Raw genomic sequence first — 23,092 nt, 5'->3', positions numbered from 1 at the left:
CTAAAGCCCTTCAATGATGATGTTGTATCTGAGAAATGAGTATTTTGTGCAATTTTTAGAGCAAACATAAGTGTCAAACGACCAACTTTTTCATCTAATTTGTCATTCAAACTGTTCAGTACACAGCTGAACTGATGAAATATTATGTGGAAAATCAAAATATGCAAATGTTAACTCCAGTATTTTTGTTGGAGAAAGCTATCATTTCTTCGCGTATATTAAATATCATCATAGAAGTTTATTTCTAAATTCAATGTACATAATTATGTGCTGTAATAATAATAAAATGCTACAACTCTAGACCCGTAAGTAACTTAAACGGTTTTCTACATTGACGAACTTCGTTATCAAATAACAAATGATCCACACTGTATCCGACAAGACTAAATGACAACTTATCATTTAGCTCTGTAGCGACAACATATATGCTCCTATAATACTTGACTACATATGATACTATCCAAATATTAACTGACTCAAGGGATGGGACTCAGACTTAAGAAATGAAAATTTCGAAATAAATATGTTCAATTAGATCCTTACTTCACTGATAATCAATGACTGGGAAAGAATACTTGAAAAATGTATTCTTATATCTTTTCTCATTATTAATTTACATAAAATTATATATATAGTAGACAATACATTTAATCTCCGGAAAATAACACAATGAATCCGATGTTTGTTTGTTTTTTCAGGTTAGAATCATTTATTTCTAATCACTGTCTAGATGAGTTAATAAAAATTTTAATACATAGATTAAACAAATGAATTCCGGAAATTAAACTTCATCTGAAAATCATTGAAACAAAAATGATATGGTCAAGTTCTTTTGAAAAATTAAAATAAAACTACAATTATGTGTTTAGCCGAAATCATTCAAATACATTCAGTTAAATAATAACAACAAAGTGTTTTTTAAACTGTCGGTTAATGAGAAACTATATTATATATAATGGTAGTATCAGACCATGAAGCTGAAGTAGAAAATAATCAAACTGGGTATCTTTTTTCTCTTTTTCAATTTAGTTAGAATAAAATATGTATTAAACCATTCAACTTATTGGCTAGTTATGATAATTATATACTTTTAAATAGTAGATTTTGGATAATTTATATTAGGTATACTCTAGCAACAACTAGCAATAGTAAGATGTTTGTCGACAAACTTTTGTCAAACAATGATAAAACTTTAACACCTTAATATACAGCAATCAAGTAAATTATATTATAAAATATAAACAATTATATGTTGGCTCAGTGATCTAAGGGTGTGGAATTATGTGTAGGTCAGTAATGAAAGAGAAAAACTTTCCAGAATTTACCATTTGTTAATAATTCACTAGTTAAAATTAGCTAGTGTTTTGAAGTAACCTTAAGTTGAGAATTTTTCGAATACAAGTCATTCTAATAATCAAACTTAATATACTTCTTAGACATTCTGAGTTATTGTTTATTAAACCTCCAATAACCTGTCCAATGAAAATTATTAAATATGCATATAAATTGAATATATCATCTAATGTCCTTTGTGTAATTGAGTGGCTATCAGGACTCAGTAGCTTGGTAAATAATGAGTTGGGAGTATGAAACAGAATGTATTGAGTTTTAGTCCAGATGTGAATATTAACATTGAGGTACAGGTGGATTTAGGTGATGATTGCTAGAAAGGACGACAAGTTCATCCTTGATTCAACTGCTTACCATAATCCATAAATTTTATAAAGCTTATAATATCTGAAGACTTTTTGGATGAATCCATCCAACTAAGTTGAAGAGAAACAGATTTTAACATTTAAAAACAATGTAGTATAAATGCAAACTAAACTGCTAAGAGGTTTACAGCTGAAAATACCAGCGCATTTAACATTGAGATATTGTTTCAGATGACCTAATATCATAGGCAATCAAAATCAGTTTTACTAGACTATGTGGTAATTTTGTGGGTTGTGAGAATTTACACTCAAACTTAGACTACAAAAAAAGTAATTTTGGGTCTAGTTACTATGATAATTAGTGTAAGAGTAGATTGAACAGATAAAATATATGATTATGTATTTATTTTCGAGTATTCTGGAACAGTATCATAACAGAGAATGAATATGTTTTGTCCAATAAGGAGATAACAAAATATACCACTGGCTACGATAACAGAATTAACTACATTTGTCAGTAATCATTAACGAAAACTATGGATTTTATACCTATTTATGTTATTAATTAATTGAAGAGTTGTACACAGAGAATATTCAGAGCAAGAAACTTACTACACGCAAATTTCTTTATCAGTTAAACGAAAAGTAAGTTTGAATTCACAGCGTATTTTAAATTTAAGCAATGAAAATATTGTTCAATTGAAGTCATAAATCAAATACTATACTGGAAGCTTATGTAACCGGAAATGAAGATAAACTTCTAAAATGTGCGCTTTCTGAATCCACTTGACTTATTTTATTTACAAGATTTATGTTTTCTTTCATAAAATATTGACAATAGAATGTATTGTGTATAAACTATTTGCTTAAAACTATTTGATAAAAACTAATTGACGACACATAAAAGGACACAATTTTAACATGAGGTTTGATCATGACAACTAGTTTAGATTGAAAACAAATTGAAATGATGATTGTGACGTGAAAATTAACTTTTATCTATAGTTTCCTTGTTAAGAGATAGAATGAACTGATTAATGGGATTACAATTTGAATCGAATTCATACTTTATTAATATGAACAAAACAATGAAAGTGCTGATGCAGTTATGTAAGCTTGGAAACGTTCCACTCCTAAATATTCTAAGCTCTACGTTCTGGCACGTGTTTTATACGTAAACGAAACTCTGGGGATTTAGTCATGGTTGGTTAAATATAAATATGTTTATAAATCTTTGAAAAAATCACTTTCTCATCTTAATCAAAGAAACCAGTGATATACAAAATCTATGTTTGATACATATGTAACACATAGTGGGTATGCTGAACGTTTGCTTTATTATCAAATTACTAGTTAAAGAATACATAAAGGAACCCATGAATCAAACAGACAACGTTGATGAACAAAATCTAAAAACGACCATCGTCTTTGATATTTGAGTGAGTCACGATTTTAATAAATTAAATAAACTAAACGTGTGAGATGATGGAGAAGATTTGTAGTTTAGGTGGATGATTTTGTTGGAGTTTTGTTCTCTGAGCTGAATGGTTTGGCGTGTAGCTTTTCATCGTTCTTCTGAACGACATCATTAGCAAAATCTTGAGATGGAAGTGTGAGTCAAGGGAAGATCAAATGACTATATGATATTCAATATAGTTTCGAGTAATTACAATATGATATAATATTTTCAAACAGAAACTTTAAAATAAAATGTAGATTGATAGTATCAAAGTAAACATAAGGAAAATGAAATGTTGATATTATAATTATAAAATCATTCAGAAATCCACTTATCAAATAATAGAGTACGATATTAATATTTTATTAACATTATGAAGATATTATTCTATTTAGTTGGATGCGCACTGTTGAGGAGTCCCATAATAGGACAAAACGGGCGTCCAGTGCTTCACGGTTTTCCATGGTGGTCTAGCTTCAAATGACTCATGATTTCAACTATGAAGATACTGAAATCTTCACAAAACCCCTTCTGATCGACCATTAATTTGTCATTATTTCATTGGATATAAAAGAAAAAATGAATAAATCAAACTCTGATTTTTGACAATACAGTGCTTGAAAAATGCATGTTTTTTGTTTTTCAAGGATAAAAACAAAAAACAAAAAAATATAAAATAAAACTGTCCACTTTTCTTTCTTTTAAATAAATGAAAACCAAAGATGATAAATTGGAATTCATCATTCTTTTTCACGATACAAATTTAATTAAATTAAAAAGATGTACACTTTAATTCACTTCATTCTACAGTGTTCAATGATTTTTTTCAAATATTTTCTTATATTCAGTAGGGATTTTTGTGGGGACTTCAGTATTTTCATAGTTGAAAGCTTGAGTCAATTGAAGCTAGACTACCAAGGAAAACCTGGAAGCACTGGACGGCCATTTCGTCCTATTGTGGGACTCCTTAGAAGCGCACATCCACGATCTCACCTTGCGAGATGTTACATCTTCAAAAATGAAATTTATTTAAAATGCTTATCCCTTTTTTTGTGTAATTTGGTTGTTTCATTTACATGTTATTGGACACGGTTTTTTTAAAATTTGACATTAGCCATAATTTTGGTTTTCTTAAAAAAATTATTACAAAGTTTCATTTTTATATCCATATAAAAATTGTATAGGAGGTTTTGTTGAATGTTTATTATGATCACGGAATGATCTCAATTAGGAAAACCATTGAAAATCAAGTTTTCAATGGTAATTTGAACTAAGCTCTATAGTTAATAGAAAAAAATGTTTAAAAAGAGGTTAGCATGATATTTTTTATTTATTACATGAGTATTGTCAACAAAAATTCTACCGACCTAAAATTTATCCCCCCTTCAAAAAATATCCAATTAATTTTTTTCATATTAATTATTTATCTATGAAGAAACATCTTACTGTGATTACATAGATAAGGTTGTTTACAAAAGTTATAAAAATTCAAATTAAATCCATTTAAATTGACTAAAACATGGATTTATAATAGATTCATAATTTTAACAGTTGAATTCACGAATCAATTTAATTCAGACCATCATTGAAAACCTGGAAGCATCATAACGCGGTTTCGTCTCGGGTTTGTACTCCTCAGCATTGCGCATCCACGATACCGTACGCGAGATTTGAGCCCAGGATTTTCGGATTCACGCGCGAGCGCTAGACCACGGAACTGACATCCAACGATGTTAGTTTCTAACTTCACCGAGTCCACGAAATCGCGCCACCGCCAACCATTGTCTTTAATGAGTAATTGCCTAACAACGGATACGGTTGAACTCCACTGGTCACTGTTTCTCATTAGAACTTCAAGAAATATCGCTTGAAACTAGTCATTAATTAGCAGATGATTATTATTACCAGATTAAATGTTTTGTGGAGACTTTAGTGATTTAATAATTGAGTTCATGAGTCAAGCGCTTCTAGGTTTTCCTTGGTGGTCTATCTTCAATCATCTATTAGATAATTTATTGATTTAAAAGAGAAGAACATGATCTTGTTGCGTAAAAGAAAAATACAAAAAATCCATACTACATGTTTTTAACCACATTCTGTGATGCCGTTAATAAACTGAATGAAATCATTGATAATGAAATAAATTCAAAACAGTTGTAGTAATTCAGTTTGATCTTTGTAATAAATTTGACACAAGTTGTTCCCTATAGTTGATATCACAAAATGAATTGAACGCAAATTTAATTGATCATCATAAGCTTCAAACTCAAACGACAGTACATGTTGTAAAATTAACGTTTGAAATCAGGTTAAGTTTTCAGATCAAAAATCTAATATCAGGTCTAAATGCAAAATCAACTTAAACTCAGTATGTTTACCATCTTAACTTCTAGTATGGATTTCGTGAATGTTTGTTTCATCATTCATATATCTTTTTACCATGTAATTTTAAAAGTTTATTGACCATGAAGACTGATGACAATGTTTTGGTTATATGGATGTGTTATGGGTTACTTATATCCATATAAGTAGTATATGACGATGGTCAGGTATAAAATGTATTTCAATTGAAGAACGATAAGGAAAGAACAGGAACAAAACTCAAATGGTGTGAAAATGCATAAATAACAAAATCAGAGACGATGAACTGATATTTGCAGAAAGAACAGTCAAGATTGAGACAAATGATTAATAGTTTGCCAACTAACTATTTACCACATGATTCTCATAATTTATCTAGGTATTCTGTAATTTTGTGGTTATATACATTCAATTGTCCCCACTCATGTTCTTGTTCACTACACTGAAACCAGTATTATTAAATTCAAAAATCTTTTATAAGTACTATTTTTCTTTGTGTTATTTATCTGATAGAATCTTAAATGAGTTTACTAGAATGAATTAAATTGAAAAACCAGTTTCTTTCGTCATCATTTAATAGTGCTTTTTTAATATACAACTCATCTCTATGTATGAAACATTGAAAGTTTTGCAATTTTTCATCTAAAGTTTTTTCTAGCTTTCTGAAATTAACTGATTAATTTTTTTAAAGAAAAAAATTTTTTTTATAAACAATTAGGGTAATTTAGTTAGTTTTTTAGGGATTAAACAATGCATTTTGTGAGAATGAAAGTACAAATACTACCCGATACATAGTTTAACTTGTAGACGAAAGAAGTGTAGTAAATATATTTACCGAAAATTCTGTTATATTGACCATCATTGATTACTGAATTGAGACATTCAGCAACTAATTACATTCAGTTTTTTAACTCAATTCAAGCGGTTTATAAGTTGTAGTCAATTTCTGCCTTTCCTCAAATACTATAAAGATGAGTGATATGTGGAAAGATTTCTCTAGAACATTATATCATCTGATAGATCATCGAAAACTACGAGAGACTAAAGGGTTGTTTTGACCTATTTTAGGTCATTAATTTCAGAATCTACAATGGTTCAAACACAAGATTTTCGTGTGTAGCAACAGTCACTGACAACAGACAATACTTCAGACCTCTCAGTCAAAATACGTTGGTTCATAATGCTAGCTTTAATCTATTTGTGACGTGCAGTGATTTGAATACACTGTCATTTATCAGTAACTTTGTTATTATAATAGAATCAGAATGAGTCATCCAAAACATCTAGTCAATATAATATCTTTAGTCACTTTTTCCAGTTTATCGTCTAGTAATTGTCTAAAATCTGTTTTCCTTTCTCATTGTTTTTTAATACGTTTCTGTCTACTTGTCTAGTATTAAATCCCAATATCTGTGACTTTACATATCAAGTGTTATTTGGGTTTTTAATAATAATCGGCAAAACCTACTTTGTTTACCAAGTAACGGATATCAACTTATTTTTAATATACTCTTAATGTAAATTTTAACTCCGCCTGTAGCTCTTCTAGAGTTACTGCCGGTCCCAAGCCCGGGTAAAGGAGGAGGGTTGGGTATGGGGTTAGCGACCCCATCCCGTAGAAAAGCTAACTCGCTAAAAAAACGCTAACCAGAAAAAATAATTCAAACCATTTAAACTCTGCCCTCCAAGTTGAAGGAATAATTATGACGTCTCATGATGAAAGCCGAAATTCTTCGGAAGTCACGAGACCGATCACCTTCTAACAACCAGAGCAACACTCTTTATAGGTACATGGAACGTCCGGACAATGTGGGAGACAGGAAAGACCAGCCAAATAGCAACGGAAATGACGAGATACAACTTGGCAGTACTCGGAATCAGCGAAACTCATTGGACACAAACTGGACAACAAAGGCTAGGTACAGGAGAGATGCTGCTGTACTCCGGTAACGAATGGGAAAATGCTCCACACACTCAGGGAGTTGTTCTAATGCTGTCCAAAGAAGCACGAAATGCACTTGTGGGATGGGAATCTCGTGGACCCAGGATAATCAAAGCATCATTCAGAACAAAGAAGCAAGGGATCACAATGAACGTTATCCAATGTTATGCACCCACCAATGATAGCAACGACGATGATAAAGATCAGTTCTATGAAAGGCTGCAATCAATTATAGAGAAGTGCTCACGAAAGGACCTCACCATCCTGATGGGAGATCTAAATGCTAAAGTTGGAGTGGACAACACAGGATATGAAGACGTAATTGGACGACATGGATTAGGAGAGAGAAATGAAAATGGTGAGAGACTTGCAAACCTGTGTGCATTCAACAAATTGGTTATAGGCGGCACAATATTCCCACACAAGCGCATACACAAAGCTACATGGATCTCACCGGACCAAACCACAGAGAACCAGACAGATCACATCTGTATCAACAAAAAATTCCGAAGATCAATGGAAGATGTGAGAACCCGGAGAGGAGCTGACATAGCTTCAGATCAACACCTGGTTGTGGCCAAGATGAGACTGAAGCTAAAGAAACACTGGACAACTGGACAAACAGCACTGCAAAGGTTCAATACAGCCTTCCTTCGAGATATTGACAAGCTCAATGAATTCAAGATAACTCTCAACAACAGGTTCCAAGCTCTACAGGATCTACTGAAAGAACAAGAAACTACTTTGGAGGACAACTGGAAAGGGATTAAAGAAGCACTAACTTCAACGTGTCAGGAGATTCTTGGTCCTAAGAAGCATCATCACAAGGAATGGATCTCTATGGGAACCCTGGACAAAATTCAAGAAAGGAAGAACAAGAAACTAGCAATTAACAACAGCCGAACACGAGCAGAGAAAGTCAAAGCACAAGCAGACTACGCAGAAGCAAACAGGGAAGTGAAGAAAAGCATTAAAGCCGACAAGCAGAAATACATGGGAGAACTAGCTACGGCGGCGGAAAAAGCTGCAGGGAAGGGAATATGAGACAATTATATGATACAACGAAGAAATTGGCAGAGAGATATAGCAAACCAGAGAGACCAGTCAAGGACAAAGAAGGGAAGACAATCACTGAGATTCAAGAACAGAGGAAAAGATGGGCAGAATACTTCGAGGAACTGCTGAATAGACCAGCCCCATTGAATCCACCGAACATCGAAGCAGCCCTCACTGACCTTCCAATAAATGTCACTCCACCAACGATCGAAGAAGTCAAGATGGCCATCAGACAAATCAAAAGTGGGAGAGCGGCAGGACCTGACAATATACCAGCAGAAGCACTGAAGTCAGACATTGAAATAACTGCAAATATGCTTCACCTTCTATTCAAGAAGATTTGGGAAGAGGAACAAGTGCCAATGGACTGGAAAGAAGGATATCTCATCAAGATACCAAAGAAAGGAGATCTGAGCAAATGTGAAAACTACAGAGGCATCAGTTTGTTATCAGTACCAGGAAAAGTTTTCAACAGAGTGCTGCAGAATCGGATGAAAGACGCAGTAGACGCCGAACTTCGGGATCAACAGGCTGGATTCCGTAAGGATAGGTCGTGCACAGACCAGATTGCGACACTACGGATCATCGTTGAACAATCAGTCGAGTGGAACTCATCACTATACGTCAACTTCATTGACTATGAGAAGGCGTTTGACAGCGTGGACAGGAGAACATTATGGAAACTTCTTCGACACTATGGAGTTCCTGAAAAGATTGTCAACATTATCCAAAACTCATACGATGGACTACAGTGCAAAGTCGTGCATGGAGGACAGCTGACAGATGCATTTCCAGTAAGGACCGGAGTCAGACAAGGCTGTCTACTCTCCCCATTCCTCTTCCTTCTAGTGATTGACTGGATTATGAAAAATTCGACATCTGACGGGAAATACGGAATGCAATGGACAGTTCAGAATCAATTAGATGATTTGGACTTCGCAGATGACCTAGCCCTCCTCTCTCATACACACGAACAAATGCAGATGAAGACAGCAAATGTAGCAGCAGCCTCCGCATCGATAGGCCTCCACATTCACAAAGGAAAAAGCAAGATTCTCAAATACAACACGGAGAACACCAACCCAATCACACTTGATGGCGAAACTCTGGAAGAGGTGGAAACATTCAAGTACCTGGGGAGCATCGTTGATAAACAAGGAGGATCGGATGCAGATGTAAAGGCGAGGATTGGCAAAGCAAGGGCAGCATTTCTACAATTGAAGAACATATGGAACTCAAAACAACTCTCAACCAATTTCAAGGTCAGAATCTTTAATACAAACGTCAAGATAGTCCTACTGTATGGAGCTGAAATGTGGAAAACTACTACGACCATCATCAAGAAGATACAAGTATTTATAAATAGTTGTCTACGCAAAATACTCAACATCCATTGGCCGGATACTATCAGCAACAGCGTTTTATGGGAGATGACAAACCAGCTTCTAGCTGAAGAGGAAATTAGGAAAAGACGTTGGAAGTGCATCGGACATACATTAAGGAAATCACCAATGTGTATTACAAGGCAATCCCTAACTTGGAATCCGGAAGGGAAGCGGAAAAGAGGAAGGCCAAAGAACACACTACGCTGGGAAATAGAAGCCGATATGAAAAGGATGAATAGCAACTGGAAAGAACTAGAAAGGAAGGCTCAGGACAGAGTTGGATGGAGAATGCTGGTGAGCGACCTATGCTCCTCGACGAGGGGTAACAGGCGTAAGTAAGTAATGTAATTTTAGGACTAGTGATTAAATACCTTTTTAGATAAATTGTGGTCAAATAAGTCTGTAAAACATTGTATTTCTGGTCTTTAGATTATGTAAGTAATCGATCTGCTGTACGAATAATTTGTGCTCATCACGATGCTAAATTTAAGACCTTCAATGATTACCACATAAAAACATGTGCACTTAAAAAGAACTGATGAAAGATTTGCATTAAACTCTACCTTCTCAATAATTATAACATTTGTTTAGGAAAAGAAAGTAGAATATAGCAAATTATAAACAAGTATGATTTTGGATTACTTTCAAACCTCAGTGGTAATCTGACACGTTTTAATTAACATTTTCTTGATTAGTTTACCTTATTGATCCACAAAGGTGTTTTTTCATATATGATTAAAAACAGAATAATTAACTTACATAACAAAACAAAGAACATGTGTTAATGAATATACGATTAAAAAAAGTACCTCAGTGATAAAAGGAACACTCATATTTAAAAAAAACAGGATTATAATTATGATATTCAACCGTATGTCTACTCGGATTAAGTATCAATCTAAGCAATTGAGTTACGTTTTTTTATTTACTTAGTACACTATTAAAGGTTTTAGAAAATTCTTTATATTTTCTCGAATTAAATGAACTTTCATAATTGGATAAGCACAAAAACTTGTTGTTAAAACCTGTAAATGAATACGATAGTAATGAAGAAAAATTAACTATTTTCGACATGAAGTAGTATGTAAGTATAATAGGCTTGGTTACTCTATTGTAATAAAATAGAAATTCGCTAAAGTGCACAAACAATGATAATCGTGTATTTTATATCAATAACTAAATTATTAAAATAACTAATAAGTAGTATATGCTATTTTACATCAAGGAGATAACGTAGATTAGTTTTAGTGATGGAGATATTTGAATTCTATCTCTTTTATTCAACAAAATGGTATAACTAGATACAAACATTCTACTCACTTCGATATAAGTTGACTCTATTAATATGTAAGAGATTTTCTTAGTTTGTAATGTGAATCTCTGTGGAAAAACCATGGTTATACATTTGCGAATTAGTAAAATTTATACATGTAACTAATTTATTTTAAAGAAAAATCCTACCTAAAATAGGTATCTCATTGATTGTTATGTATGACGATGCTTTGATAAATTCATTCCAACATATTCACTTAGTATTGTTTGTTTGAATATTCCCATTGATGTTTATAACTTCAATTGATCAGTCACTTATTGGCATATGTGCATACTGTGCGTATTGCCTCAATATAACCTTAATTCACTAGCAAAGATGGATAGTGACTAGCAGTAGAATCCAGGACGCAAGTTTCGTGGATAACGCGATGGCGTTTGAAGCAAAAGGTACTGAGTTCGAGTCCCAAAGTGAAAATCAACTCTGAAATGCAGGTATATCCAGCAGACGAGTCCCAAATACGACGAAACGCACGTCCTGGATTCCACTGCTAGCCACTATCCATCTTTGCTTATAATCATTCCAACATAGTTCATAAAAATATATGTTACTTCAATGTTACCTTCAGTATACAATCTAGTTTTTATAAATGAGAAAATTCACAGTAAACAATTTTGATAAAAAGAACATATTTACTAATAAAAATAATAATTACTGTTTGTTAATCAATTAATCTGTTTTTAGTAAAAGCTATGGCAACTATCCAACATTCAATTTTGAATATGGTTAATTTTGGTTAAGCCCTTTTATTGACTCAACAGACAATGTTAGTTGAACAGTAACAACTCGTATATTTCTTTGTACTGTTATGATCAGTAGATCACATGACAGACTCCAGCTAAAATTTTGACTGCTTAAATATCACTCAATAATTCATTCTCCTCCCATGTATATATGTACTCAAATCCTATGATTAACTTTTGCTTTGCTGAGCCCTAATGAAATTCGACTATAAATTTGCCTCTGTATTTGCTCGTATATACTTATCCACCACTCTGCTTCAAATTCGCTTGATGTGCTTATAGCCTTGAGATCAGCGCTCTCCGCTGATAACTTATAGTAGCAGCTTCTCATTGCCTTCTGATTTTGTTGTATCCCGAGGAGAATTATGAATGGTAACCTTGAACACTATTTATGAACCAATATGATATGTATATTTCCTATTGTACAATTGTTAAGTAAGTAAACTATTCATATTCTTGTTCTTCTTATTATAAGCTTTATTTTGACTTATGAACTATTATTATACGATTTACCATTCTTGAGTTATTCCCAGTCTATTAATTACTGTTCCGCCTATTCACAGCCACATTTAGCTGTATCTTGAACAAATGTTATTTCCTATTGTATGGTACGATGTTGTCTGTTTGATTGGTATAAAAACCTAGTATGTTTGAGAACAATAATTCATATTGCAGAGGTTGTTATTGGTGGTTCTGGACTTAACTGACTGGGCTAGGCAGAAAGCAGGACAGACAAGTACTCAAGACTGTTCATACGGCTTTTGTGTATCATTGCTCCAATCGATAATTCACTCTTCTCTCATTCGTGGGAATCAGAACGTTCATATATCAAACAGGGCATGCATGTACTCACACGTTATAACAGATTTCAAACACCGTTGTAATTTATATTATAATGGTTATCGGGGCGATCGATTGACAAAGTAAAGACACTACAAAACTATAGAAACACTAAAACTAAATAAACCTATATATTTTAATTTTTATTGTAAGTTGAAATATGAATATTTTCATCGATTATATTTTACTGTGATTTATTCGTAACCATTTGAGATTTTGGTTCGCATTTCGAATAATAATAATAATATGTAGATCAGCCAAACCTTAATACAATAGAAAGCTATTAGTTGTACAGTATTACCATTAAAAAAAACGCTGATACTACGCCATAGTTCATTTTAACTGTAGGAAGACATACCTTTTTTATTTCATATTCTTTTGTCGCATAAATTATTCAGTAGATTATATACATATACATATATATATATTTATATAATATACAATTTTAATGTATTTGAACGTTTCTATTGTTTGTATATCAACTGACTATATAAACATAAAAATATACTCAAAATATGATTATTGAAATGAAAAATATATCTGATAAATTTAGTAGGATGGAATGAATTTTTTTGGGGGGGGGAGGGGAAGAGAAAGGCGGTGTATTAGAATCAATCGACAATATGATACTCAAATTAGTTGGATAAAATCTATAATAATTGACTAGAAATTAATAGTACTAAAATTTGTCATGGTTCATACTAAACATATGTTCAGTAAACAGGGGAAGTATATTCCATAATTATATTACCCATATGTAATTACATTATTTAAAATATAGTAAATGTGTTAGACATTTTACTGGGAAAACTAGTTGCTATCTATATCGTGACACTACTTTTTTTAAAGAAGCAATCAAATCAGGTAGTTCTATTTTTTTGTTGCTGAATATTAAAGAAGAGATCTACATGATTTTTTAAACTTTAAGCATTTTATATGTGGATAATTTATCGGAATTCGACATTATGTTTTACTAACTCTTGTGATTTCAATTCATTTGTTTCTCAGTAAACGTGTTCGCTCCTTAGGGAATAAATTAACTGTACATCGATTCTGAATGAAGAATAAATTTAGATATATTAAAGAATTTCTTAAATTCAATAATTCCAAGTAGCTTTAAAGCAGATGGAAGACTGTTATGATTGTACGTCACTAAACATACGGCTATTTGGAAAGTAAAACTGTGTATTTTCAAAAACAGAGTTATTATATTTCAGGAATGATTCTGGATATGACTGAGAATATGTGGTATTTTGAAAACAGTTAATAAATTACGTAAAATTTGTTTAGAAGACTCTTACTTTAGAAAACAAAATCCACACTGATATGTTCTTCACTTTCAATTACGGAGCAAGAGTTTTGATTACACAAACATCAAAACTTGGCCGAAAATCTCTAGAATGAACAGTAATTTTTGTATTACATCATGATAATACTGACGAGGTTCAAGAAATGAGGACTAAGTTATTAAAGTTTAACTTGAAAATGTAGGTATCTGCAATTTAACATAAAGGGAAAAAACGACTAAACAGAATAATATCTTGGGTAAAATATACGTAGTTTTTTCATTTCTGTAATCTTATTAAAAATGAAATCAAACCTGCGATGGAAACCAGTCACTCTGTTTACATTTTACCGGATGTTATAACCAAATAAAATTTTTCGTGACCCATTCTTTTAAACAATTTACTGAATATCCCAAAATAATTCAAAATAATTTCAATAGTAATAAATAACTTAAACTCGTTGAAACATTATATGATATAACTATTGGACACACTTTATTTACTCATAAAATTAAGAAAAAGAACCGGATACGTTACAACACCGCGGACGAATGATCTCACACCAAAGAAAAAACCCAAGTCAAAAACCAGTTACTATATACTTTAGACAAAACTTTTTCAAATGAACCAGATCTAAACTTTCAGAGAGTAGCGTCATTGAAATCAAAACAGATCGAAAGTTAATTCATCAATATTGACAAAATATATTAACAACAGCTAAGATTAGTAATAGTTCATCACTTAACAAATATGTATTTATCAATATAGGGTTGTGGATATTGCTGAGTTTCAATTGAGAGCATGAATGGATGGACGTCAGACCACCATTGAAAACCTGGAAGCACTGGACGGTAGTTTTGTCCTAGTATGGGACTCCTCAACAGTGCTCATTCACGATCCCGCACACGAATGCTTAGTTTCTAGACCCCTGAGCTGGCATCCAACGGTGTTAGTGTCCAACTTTAACCAATCCACAAAATTGCGCCACCGTTCACCATTGTCCTCAGTGAGTACCTAGCTCACAATGGACCCGGTTGAACTCCACTGGTCACGAATTCTCACTGGAACTCCAGGAAACTCATCGGTTATTATGAATAATATATTCGAAATATGTCGACTTCTCTGAAGTACTCCAGTTTACATGAGAAGAGTTTATTAGTCACTCATCAAAACCCCGTATTTTTGGACAGATATTTTGTCATACTATGATACTTGTCTATAGTAAGTATCAACGGCCATACTAGCAATCAAACTCAAATTAATCGAGAACCCTAATCAGCACATAACGTTTGAAAATGTGATTTTAAATCCAATGTTTTTACGTATCTAGCTTTGACAAATCAGTGATATTTTACAACCATTAACAAACCTAAGGGTGATTTTAAGTGTAAACTGTAGTCAAATGAACGATCATTTTAACCCACTTCCCTAATATTACACTTTTTTGAGCAATACTAGTCATGGTCTACTAGTTTCTAACAACTCATTATTTCTTTCATAAGAATCTGATTGGAAGAAAATTCTGAATAGATTATCAATCCTAGCTGAGTGGATAATGCAATGGCGTTTGAAGCAAAAGGTACTGAGTTCGAGTCCCAGAGTGAACATCAACTCTGAGATGCAGGTACATCCAGCTGACGAGTTCCAAATAGGACGAAACGCGCGTCCTGGATTCCACTGCTAGACACTATCCATCTTTGCTTATAATCCTAAAATTTATTTTTTTTACATTTCATAGTTTCCGAAGATGTAATTAAATAAAGTAAAGAAGAATTACTTTGAAACATTCAAATTATAAGTTTCATGAAAGATATATTACTTACAAAACATTCAATTTTCAAAAAGACTTTTAGTAATCTTTATCTCATTGTTCATAAATGAGTAATGATATTGTCATTATTTACATTCACACCTAAACATTCAATCCGACATTCATAAATGATGCTGAATATGAATATTTTCCAAATATACTTTTCATAATATATACATAGCATCATCAATGTTAATTTTCTCCTACAAAAGAAAATTTTCAGGAAGCGATTTCCGATTACAGATTTGAAATTCTGAAGGTTATGTATTATAACCTGAAATGACGTAGTAATGATGAATAACTTCTTTTAATTTCATATATCATATTCTTTATTAGATATAATACTTTGTTCTCATAAGGAAAACTACATAAATAATCTACTATTTGCTTTATAAATTATGTGAAGAAATGTTACTTTATGTTTTATTTTAAAACTAATGGGAGTGACAAACTTTAATACATTGGAAGATAATATACAGGAAATTACGCAGTAATGATTATATTAAGAATTTCCTTTAAATTGTACTTTACATAAGATACGTTATTACATTGAATATGAATATTATTGACTTTTAGTCTGTATTGTAAACTGTAGTTAGTAGCTCACAAATAAATGGATTATTTTACTGTCATTCATTTACTGTACATTAAACAATAAATGATAATACGAACATATATGGACTGAATAAATGATATTATTTACAATAAAATCTTATCTATTTCTTTAATTATTAATACAAATTATTGTTTCTGAAGGATAGTCAATTTGAATGCAAATATATCATGTAATGATTAGAAGATATGAATTTCAGATTGGAAAACAAAATTGTCCAATCCGTATTGGGTGAAGATAGTTATCCACATTAGATGAAGGGTTGCGTAATATTATGGATTGATTGAAGTTAAACATTAACTCCGTTGGATGATAGCTTGGCGGTCTAAGGTTTAAGTGTGAGATCAAAGGTTCTGGGTTTGGGCTCCGCGTGAGGGGTCATGAATGTCTACTGCTGAGGAGTCCCATACTAGAACTAAACGGCCGCCCAGTGTTTCAATATTTTCAGTGGTGCTCTAGCTCATGAATCCAACTATTAAAATTGTTAATACTGAATTACCTAGCATATAATGTTACCATGGATTAATTTGTACTTCGGTTGGAATTTCGGGATTAATACTAATAATAAATGTACATGGCAGGATTATGATGTTACTGTATATCAAAACTGATTTTTGTTCGATGACTGAGTAATGTAGTAAGTGATATGAATTCAGTTTGAAAAGTAAAATGGCATGATGCCTAAGTAAATTTTATAGGTGATTACAAGACTAGTACTGATAATGATAATAACAATACTAAAGATGTAGTGAATTCTACTTACAGGATTGTTTGTAAGTTGTGGGAAGTGGAATATAGCATTGACGTTTCAGCAGTTGTCAGACATAGTGTAGAGCTTCAGTATATCGGAAGCACGTCGTTGGGATTACACTTGGAGATCAGACAAGTTGATGGTTCAGATAGCAGAACACACAGGAAGTTTCAAATGGATGATTCGAGTCTATGCTTATATATTATGTAAATACTACTTAACTTCTCACAACAAATATACATTTCTCTTGCCTATTGTCAAGATTCATAATGATAACGAAATTGCCAATTTAATTTTATTTTGCTAGCAATCTTAAATTCATATGCTGTTATTTCTTAAAGGTGTGTACTCTTTTTGGAAGGAATACTCTTTTTGTTCATTTCATACATTTTTGTTTTGATAAAATATGAAATTATGAATTATAAATAATTTTAATCTACCCGAATGACTCAAGATTGTTACCAATGTAAAATGATTAGCACAATAAATGCTAACAAATGACAAGTGTGTTCAATAAATAAGTTGACATGCATAAATACGGATAACAACCTACATAAGCGCGTGCTTTTAGGACAATATTGTATCCATTAATTTGCATATTGCCCACTGAAATGTAAATCTATGAGCTTGGAACAAGTCACTACAAATTTCTAAATCAAATATGAATTATTTTTCTATTTGTCTAATTGATATTACGTATTATTGATTCGTCTGGAAAAAGAATCATTTAAAAAGGAAGTGTGTCTAGATTATGTAACCTCAGACTAATGATACTTGAAGTAGTAAACCAATATGATCTCCATGATGCAAATAGTAAAATAAAAATTAATGGCAAATAAAAATTTTAGTTCATCCTCCAAGAACCACTTGTTTCAATTTAACCCCTTACACTCATTTTTACATTCATTTTATTCAAATTTAATCATTAGTTAAAAATAAACATCAGAAGTAAGAGAAAAACACAGAAATATTGCAAAATCCTTTGCTACATACCATAATGAACGAAGTCCACAATGATGTAATGCAAGGGATATTATAGTACATAAATGACGTACAGAAATATAGTCAATGTTCAACTGAATAATGAATGACACTGAAAATGAACCAAAGATCATGCTGAACACATCAGCAAGCTTGACATCGGATTAAAGCAGAAGCGATATATTTAATAAAAGTTACATTGGCTTTAAACGTGATCTCATTGTAAAGCTGTTCTAAAAGATTTAACAATCTGAATAAATAATAAGGAAACCGTACCCTTGAAGTTATTCAGTATAGAGAAGTTAATAATTTGAAATTTAGATGTGAGTGCACAATGTATAGATGTTTCCTTTCAAAATGACTGTGACGAAAGTGCCACTCATGATGTATGAAAATTAGCATCTTTGGATAGAGTTTTTAATTAAGTTGCCGAATTTGATGATGTTCGCTTAATTAGGTTTGAAAATATAATAATAGTATCTTCTCCACTAATGAGACGGATGATGTAAACCAAAAATCTGAAAGTATGAAAGGAATAAAACCTTATGATTAATTTAAATGACAAACTGACCAATATTGAAAATATGAAGGCACTTGACAGTCATTTAGTCCTGGTGTTGGACTCCCCACCAGAGCACCCACGATCCCCTCCTTGTAGTATGTCCGGCCTTGCACGCGAACGCTTGACCTACAGATCACCAAATCGTCATCCAACGGTGTTAACGTTCAGCTTTAATCAGCATGAAAATTCAGTAACCCTCATCCACCGCCTGCAGTGGATAGATGTCAAGACTTCTCACTGGATCTCTGAGAGTTTTATCTTTAAACAAGTCACCTATGAATGCATGAGTATCATTAATATAGGGAGATTTGTGCGGACCTTGGAATTTTTATGTTTAAAATCAAGAACTGGTTTCCTCCCTGGTTGAGGGATCGTGGATGCATACTGCAACGGAATCCTATGGTAGGACAAAAATGCTATCTAGTGCTTCCAGGTTTTCAATATTGGTCTGACTAAGAACAGTTCGTATTCAATTTATTACTTGGAAAGGTTGTCTTTTTTAACAGTAGTTGATAAAACTCTGTTAAAAGAAAGGATTTAATATTTTCAGTACCAGTAAAATTATAGGCGTTATGACTTTGTGCTCAGATCCCCTGAGAATTCCTCGATGAGGCCTTTAGAACCCAAAGAAATTCTGAGGATATTTAGTCCAACCAACATGGATATCGTAGGGATTACGGGGAAATCGATGAGTTATGTGCTATTCACAGACTGGATGAGTGCTTACTCTATTACTAAATTTTGCATGCTTTAAGAACTTTCTAGATGTTAAAGGTTGATGATAACAATATAAATGCGTTTTGTTTCCGTATATCAACGAAACTAGAGTTATAACTTTTATTCCTACCTAATACCTATTATCTATAGTTCGGGAGGTCTAGAAAGTGACTTGAAAATCATTATCGAGCGTTTTAGTAGCAGATTTGTAACCTCATGTCACATTAAATGAACAAAATCGTGCACAATATCCATGATATTTATCTTCTTGACTCTCAAAAATCTTAAGAAATTATTCATAAACCTTTACCTCACAGTTACCAATTCTTGGGTTCGAATCTCATGTGCGTGATCGTATATATGTCCTGTAGAAGAGTCCCATACTAAGATGAAACTGCCCTCCACTGTTCCCATGTTTTTAATGGTGGTATAGCTTAGATTGACTCATGAATTCAACTGTTAAATTACTACAAATTTCCATATTGAAGATATCTCAGAGTCAAGATATTTTAATCTCAATAATTCAACTAAATATTTAGTTATGATAGTCATTAATTATCAGTTAATTGAATCAGATTTCATAAAGTTGTTGATAAGTGCTAGTAATCAGATAACTGTATAATTTATTATTAAAACGGATCAATCAACTCCATTTTTACATAATAATTGTAAAGAAATACTGATAACATTTTTGGTAAACCGATTTCTTTGTTACATATAGTTGAAATCATGAATCAATTGAAGCTAGACCACCATGGAAAACCTGGAAGCACTGTACGGCCTTTTCGTCCTATTGTGGAACTCCTCAGCAGTGGCATCTACGATCCAACCTCGCGAGATTCGAACCCTACCAATCTCGCGTCAAAGCACTTAGCCGATTTCCTTGTTGTTGCCTTTTTAAAATCTTATTGAGATATTTTAATTTTCACAATATTATTACATCATTTCAATTTGAAGAGAAAAAAATTCTTAATCCATTTCTACAAAAAAAAGGATATTTTACTATTTGTCTCTTTTTGTGAATTTCACTCTCAATACTTGAGTATTATACAGAATGTATTTTATTTTTCTTGAAAGTATTGCCATATTTTCATACTTTACACTATATATTTGAAAAACAAAATTTAAGTAGTATGTAAATAATTCATGTGACAGTTTAAAGAAACAATTTTTTTATATCATACATATACACGATTTAATGCCAAAAATTTTTTTTCTATGACTAAACAATCGTTTTATTTTTTTGTGAAAAAATAAAGTACAGTCAATTTTGAATTTCTTGAAATTAAACGAAAAAAAATTGCATCAGTGATTATTAATCAAAATTTGTCAAATCTGACTCTAGAATGCAGTAACAATATAATTCAGAAAGTAACATAATAGTTATCTTAGATAATTACTCACTCACTTAAGCCTGTTACCCCCAATGGAGCATAGGCCGCCGACTAGCACTCTCTGTCCTGAGCCTTCCTTTCTAATTCTATCCGGTTGTTGTTCATTCTTCTCATATCTGTTTCCCGTAGAAAACTAACTCGTTAAAAAAAGGCCAACCAGGAAAAGTAATTCAATAGATTTTTCAGTTTCCCATATTTGTAAATGACTAATAAGTAAAACAGAATTTCCATTAGAAACAATATATTAACTATGATAGTGTAAACGAACATAATTTTGAGCAAATATTGATAGCGGTTAGCAGTGGAATCCAGGACGCGGTTACTGGGTTACTTGGACGGTACTGGGTTCAAGCCCCAGAGTGAACATTAACTCTGAGATCCAGCTGATGAGTCCTAAATCGGACGAAACGCGCTTACTAGATTCCACTGCTAGCCGCTATCCATCTTCGCTTATAATGCTTGTGAATTAAGACTATATCGAGGAAACACGCGCAGTATGCACATATGCCAATATGAGACTGATCAACTGCAGTCCTAAACATCAATAGGAAGATTCAGTCAAACAATATCAAATCAATTTGAACATAATTTTGATTTAAACATAAATATGTCTACACTAGTGTAATGACAAGTTCATATAATAAATGACAGTTTGTTACTTAACCTTAGCGGATTTTATAATTTGATTCTGTAATAAAGTTTGACAATGTAAGTTTCTACATAGAATGTTTTTCGATGTATTGTATTCAAAAGAAAATTGTTACTCTGAAACAAATGACCCGTTAAAAATATACAATGGTTATATACATGTCAGTTCAAGTTTGATGTTGTTTGTGATAAGTAATACTAAATTTCTATTATGTGTTCCATTCATAAAATTATATGTCTAATAAACGCTAGACCTTAAACATTATATATATATATATATATTTTGTATATATATATAATTTCTGTGCATTACCAAGATTTACATAAAGGAAATTTCTTTAGTAAGTAAATTGTGTAGTAATTATTTCAACCTAAACAATGTTTCTTCACATCTTTATGTGAATTGAAGAACGATTGAAAAAGTAAGAAACACTGAACAACTTCCATTGAATTAGGTCTTGGGTGAAAACTGTCGTTGGATTGTACATATCTTTATAATTATTTTATGATGAACAATTAAATTTCTGTTGATAAATAGTGTTTTTTGTGACATTGACTATATCGAAAATGGTATTATGGTCACTCTAAATTCCAAAGTCACTGAAAACTAAATTTAAGTTATTTTAAGTCAGCTCTCCTTCATGACAAACAATGATAATCGTGTGTTACATTTATTTTGATGTTATTCCTATAGGCTTCGTGAGGAAATTCCATCAAAACAGTTTCTGACAAATGCAAAGAAAATGATTACTTCCTGAAACACTTGCACCATACTTTAAAAAAAAATGAATTCACTAGGGTTTAAATAGACTACATTTGTTCAAAAATATATTTATCTTTCTAGAACACGTGTTATTCATAGGGACAAACAGAACAAACATTAATTTAAATTAAATTATATATAAAATTCTAAATCAAATTTCAAGTTTTACTAATAAAATATTTGATTTATTGCGTAACACCATTTAAACAATATTGCTAAACTTCCTCTACATAACTAATGTTAGAAGTAAATAAAGTATAGAAAGCTTAACTTTTATTATGTACTAAATACAAGAACATACCGTCGTCATTAGGTGCCATAGATTAAAATAATTGTAAAATTAATGCTTCTTTTTTTTACTATATAAAGTGAGAAATAAACGGCATTATTGAACTTAATCTCTTACTTTTATAGGTATCTTTACTCAATTAAAGTAAAGTATGGTTACAATTTTGCCTTTCTTTTCCCTATCAAAACAAAACCTATTTTGTTTAAAACTATACTTCTTTTTATTTAACTACAAACATTTAAAGAAAAACAAAAAAAAGAACAAACAACGGTATATTTAAATATTAATTATGACAATATTTTCCTTCGTTACAAAAGGGTTGCCAATTTTTGAAAAAAAAAATTAATAAAAGCAACTACAATTTTCTTTTTTATTCATAATTGATGAAGAATTAATTCCGACTTTATCTCTTTTATGTTTATTCAATAAATTTCAACCCAAAAAAATTAATATAATTAAATAGTTTGATGAATAGATTAGTAGAAGGGAAATTTAAATCTTTATTAC

At 31.8% G+C, this 23,092-nt stretch overlaps 1 non-coding gene across 1 annotated transcript; it reads left to right on the top strand.

The window, feature by feature from the left end:
• Positions 1–15,591: 15,591 nt before the first annotated feature.
• On the top strand, positions 15,592–15,661 carry Smp_tRNA_02238_Pseudo_TTG.1.1. The gene has a single exon. It is a non-coding gene (tRNA).
• The last annotated feature ends 7,431 nt before the right edge of the window (positions 15,662–23,092 follow it).

This window comes from Schistosoma mansoni, chromosome 1 (assembly GCF_000237925.1).
Source record: "Schistosoma mansoni strain Puerto Rico chromosome 1, complete genome".
Lineage (NCBI taxonomy): Eukaryota > Metazoa > Platyhelminthes > Trematoda > Strigeidida > Schistosomatidae > Schistosoma > Schistosoma mansoni.
This window is presented reverse-complemented; position numbering and strand designations above follow the sequence as displayed.